Raw genomic sequence first — 5,328 nt, 5'->3', positions numbered from 1 at the left:
CCGGTGGCAGAAGACACCTGACTGTTGTGTGCATACTCGATCCAGGCCAGATGGTTACTCCAGGCCATCGGGTGCGCGGATGTCACACAGCGGAGGGTCTGTTCCAACTCTTGGTTGGCCCGTTCTGCCTGTCCGTTCGTCTGTGGGTGGTACCCGGACGAGAGGCTCACGGTGGCCCCCAGTTCTCTGCAGAAACTCCTCCAGACCTGTGAGGAGAACTGAGGACCATGATCCGAGACAGTGTCAGTTGGTATCCCATGCAGGCGAACGACGTGGTGGACCAGGAGGTCAGCAGTCTCCTGGGCCGTTGGGAGGGCCACGAAGTGGGCCGCCTTGGAGAATCGGTCCACTATCGTGAGGATGGTCGTCATGCCCTGGGACGGCGGGAGGCCCGTGACGAAATCCAGGCAGATATGGGACCAGAGGCGATGAGGCACCGGGAGCGGCTGGAGAAGTCCTTGGGTCCTCTTATGGTCTGCCTTGCCCCTGGCACAGGTGGTGCAGGCCTGGATATACTCCCGGACGTCAGCTTCCATAGACGCCCACCAGAAGTGCTGCTGGACAACTGCCACGGTCCTTCGCACCCCCGGATGACAGGAGAGCTTGGAACCGTGACAGAAATCCAAGACAGCAGCTCTGGCCTCTGGTGGGACATACAGACGATTTTTTGGTCCCGTTCCGGGGTCCGGGTTCCGTGCCAGGGCCTCCCGGACGGTCTTCTCCACGTCCCAGGTGAGGGTAGCCACGATAGCGGACTCCGGAATGATGGGCTCCGGTGGATAGGACAGCTCAGTTTTGACTTCGTCTTCGTGTACCCGGGACAAGGCATCTGAGCTTTGGTTCTTGGTCCCAGGGCGATAGGTGATCCGGAAGTCAAAACGCCCGAAGAACAGTGACCAGCGGGCTTGCCTGGGGTTCAGCCGCTTGGCGGTCCTGATATACTCCAGGTTCCGATGGTCAGTGAAAACTGTGAACGGCACAGACGTTCCCTCCAACAGGTGTCTCCACTCCTCAAGAGCCTCTTTCACCGCAAGGAGTTCTCGGTTGCCAACATCATAGTTCCGTTCAGCCGGGGTCAACCTGCGAGAAAAGTAGGCACACGGGTGAAGAACCTTATCGGTCTCTCCGCTCTGGGATAGCACGGCTCCTATCCCTGAGTCAGAGGCGTCCACTTCAACCACAAACTGACGGCCAGGGTCGGGCTGCACCAGAACTGGTGCAGTCGAGAACCGTCGTTTCAACTCCCTGAACACGGCTTCGCACCGATCCGACCAGCTGAAGGGGACTTTTGGAGAGGTCAGGGCTGGCAGGGGGCTAACTACCTGACTGTAGCCCTTAATGAACCTCCTGTAGAAATTTGCAAAGCCGAGGAACTGTTGCAGCTTCCTACGGCTTGTTGGTTGGGGCCAATCTCTCACTGCCGCAACCTTGGCCGGATCAGGGGCGACGGAGTTGGAGGAGATGATAAACCCCAGGAAGGACAAAGAAGTATGGTAGAACTCGCACTTCTCGCCCTTCACAAACAAACTGTTCTCCAACAACCGCTGCAGGACCTGATGTACATGCTGGACATGAGTCTCAGGATCAGGAGAAAAGATGAGTATATCGTCCAGATATACGAAGACGAATCGGTGCAGGAAGTCCCGCAAGACGCCATTAACCAAAGCTTGGAACGTCGCGGGGGCGTTAGTGAGGCCGAACGGCATGACCAGGTACTCAAAATGACCTAACAGGGTGTTAAATGCCGTCTTCCACTCGTCTCCCTTCCGGATCCGAACCAGGTGGTATGCATTTCTAAGATCCAACTTGGTGAAGATTTTGGCTCCATGCAGGGGTGTGAACACTGAATCTAACAGGGGCAATGGGTATCGATTGCGAACTGTAATCTCATTCAGCCCCCTGTAATCAATGCATGGACGGAGTCCGCCGTCTTTCTTGCCCACAAAAAAGAAACCTGCACCCATCGGGGAGGTGGAATTCCGGATCAGCCCGGCAGCTAATGAGTCCCGGATGTAGGTCTCCATTGATTCGCGCTCAGGTCGTGAGAGATTGTACAGCCTGCTGGACGGAAACTCAACGCCCGGAATCAAATCAATGGCACAATCATACGGACGGTGCGGGGGAAGGGTGAGCGCCAGATCCTTGCTGAAGACGTCAGCAAGATCGTGGTACTCAACCGGCACTGCCGTCAGATTGGGAGGGACTTTGACCTCCTCCTTAGCCTGTAAACCGGGAGGAACCGAGGATCCTAAACACACCCGATGGCAGGTTGTGCTCCACTGAACCACCACCCCAGACGGCCAATCAATCCGGGGATTGTGTTTCAACATCCAAGGGAAGCCCAAAATCACGCGGGAGGTAGAAGGAGTCACAAAAAACTCGATCTCCTCCCGATGATTTCCAGACACCACCAGAGTTACAGGTTGTGTCTTGTGCGTGATTAAAGGGAGAAGGGTGCCATCTAGTGCCCGCACCTGCAATGGTGAAGGGAGCACCACCAGAGGGAGCCCTACCTCCCTAGCCCATCTGCTGTCTAGCAGATTCCCTTCTGACCCTGTGTCCACCAGTGCTGGGGCTTGAAGGGTTAAATCCCCGCTCAGGATTGTAACTGGGAGTCGTGTGGAAATATGTGTATGCCCCACGTGAATGTCTTGGCCCACCCTAAGCCCAGTTTCTAGGGGGCGGGCGTTGGTGTTTAACCGCTTGGGGCAGTCTCTCTGCAGATGCTCACTCGAGCCGCAGACAAAGCACTCCCCGTGGGCCAGCCTCCTCTGTCTGTTAGGTGGTCTAAATGTGGCCCTGCTCGTGTCCATAGCTTCGTCAGCAGGGGGAGCTGTAGCCACACGGAGCGTTGAGGCAGTGGAGCATGGGGAGGGCGGAACCTTTTCGGACCCGGAAGGGAGAGGGATGGCGCGTGCCCAGCCACGTCCTTCGTCTCGCTCCCGACAGCGTTCCTCTAACCGATTGTCTAACCGTATAACGAGATCAATAAGCCCATCTAGATCCCGCGGTTCTTCCTTGGCTACCAGGTGCTCCTTCAGGACCGACGACAGTCCGTTTATGAAGGCGGCGCGGAGCGCAACGTTATTCCAGCTGGACCTCGCAGCCGCGATGCGGAAGTCGACTGCATATTCGGCTGCGCTTCGGTGCCCCTGTCTCATAGACAGCAGCATAGATGAAGCAGTCTCTCCTCTATTAGGGTGATCAAAAACCGTTTTGAACTCCCTCACAAACCCAGCATAAGTGGTAAGGAGCTGTGAATTTTGCTCCCAAAGCGCTGTAGCCCAAGCGCGTGCCTCACCACGAAGCAAGTTAATTACATAAGCCACCTTACTGGCGTCAGACGCGTACATGATGGGACGTTGTGCAAAGACGAGCGAACACTGCATAAGAAAGTCCGCGCACGTCTCCACACAACCTCCGTACGGCTCTGGGGGACTTATGTATGCTTCAGGGGATGATGGGGGGGGTCGTTGAACGACCAGTGGAACGTCTATATTCTGCACCGGGTCGGCAGGAGGAGGAGCTGCAGCAGCGCCCTGAGCGCGTGCTTCCACCTCCGCGGTGAGACCCTCCATCCTGCGGTTAAGGATGATAAGTTTTGCTCAGTCATCAAATCCAACCGAGCGGTAAAGGCGGTGAGGATTTGCTGCAACTCACCAATCACGCCTCCTGCAGACGCCTGTGCACCCTGCTCTTCCATTGGTTGTCCAACAGATGGTTGACGCCCCTCGGGATCCATGACGCTGGCCGAGATATTCTATTGGGAAAGTGTAGTGACACGGACCCACAACAGGAGGCGCAAATGATCGGACAATGAAAGAGTCGAATATGAACACTTTACAGTTGTGAAAGAGCACAACAAAAACACAGAGGATTACAGAATTTGAGCAAACAGTCAATCCACAAAGGTGACGTGTGGGCAGGCTCAAGGATAGAAGACGTCTGTCCTGAGAAGAACCGGAACCACACAATTTCCTCCGCCACCGAACCTGGAGAATACTGGAGTCGCCAAGTTCCGAGTCTCCAGGTGGCCACCGTCTCCGAGTGTCGGATCTGGTACTGCTGGCGAGGAGCAAAAACAGTCATATGTGGGTGCGTGCACACCCAGTAACAACAATGGTGGGAATTCCACCTCCACCTCTAACACACACTCGTGCAGCTCCTGTCTAACCACTTATCTGGTTGGGGTGTGAAGCAAAGCCGTCGCTGATCACACCAAACGCCAATCTCTCAGATAGGGAACACCACAGGAAAGCGGCTGCAAAAAGAGTTCAGACTAAGACACAGTTTAGTGTTAAGGCTGAGAATATTACCTTCACAGGTAGATGATATCTCGGCAACGAGGTGGAGATGACGTCCGGTTTTTATGGAGTGGAATGATGAAGTGTAGATGGATGACAGCTGTCATGAGATAATGAGTGACAGCTGTCACCCCCGGCTGTGTCCGTGGCAGCGCCCTCTCGTGCCTGAAGCCCGCACTTCAGGCAGGGCGCCCTCTGGTGGTGGGCCAGCAGTACCTCCTCTTCTGGCAGCCCACACAACATGATGTTTAATTTTGGCCTTGAGTTCATTTCAGAAAGTTAAATCACTTCACCAAATTCTTTGTCTTTCAACCTTGTTAAAGGTGTGTGCTGCACAAAAAAACGTTTAAAGAAATTATTAAAAGCCCAGTTTTGCCTTGACATACCTGTCCATGACGAGTGTATGTAAACTGACCAACAGCTGCAAATGTTTACTTGTTATTGCTTTAAACTTCCACTAAGGGGCGCTTCCACCAGCATATTCCACGAATCCAAATAAACTAGAGAAACTGTGAAAAATGTGTAGACACCCACACCTACAACGAACAAACCCGCAGCAAAATTCACATGTAGGTTCTTTTATTTGTCAGAAAGCGAACTTATAAACTGAGATCTTGGAGTTTATGAGCCGGTTCAAAGTTGTGTGGTCCAGATGTGCGCGGGGTTTTTTTCTGCATTTTGGGCTTTAAACTTGGCGCTGACAGGATGTTTGGCGTTTAGCGGAGAGGACAAGCGCTCACGGTGAGCCACGCCCACTGTCCATGTGCGAGCTGTCCATCCCTCAGCGTGCTCCGCGTTTCGCATAAAATGTGTATCAGTAGGGCACTGTTTTCTCCGCACATGCACGGCGCACATGCACCGTGGCTTTACTGAACACATAACACGGTCAAATAAGCGCATCAGTTTTAGCTCCCCCCTGCCCAGAAGCGTGAAGAGGGGGGGGGCGCAGATTCAGAGAGTCAACCAAATTCCGCAAAAACATGCGCGACATAAGTTGGCGCGCACCAAAAGGCGGTCACATTTC

The sequence above is a fragment of the Thalassophryne amazonica genome, chromosome 6 (genome assembly GCF_902500255.1).
Source record: "Thalassophryne amazonica chromosome 6, fThaAma1.1, whole genome shotgun sequence".
In the NCBI taxonomy this organism is placed as follows: domain Eukaryota; kingdom Metazoa; phylum Chordata; class Actinopteri; order Batrachoidiformes; family Batrachoididae; genus Thalassophryne; species Thalassophryne amazonica.
Note: the sequence above shows the minus strand (reverse complement) of the source record.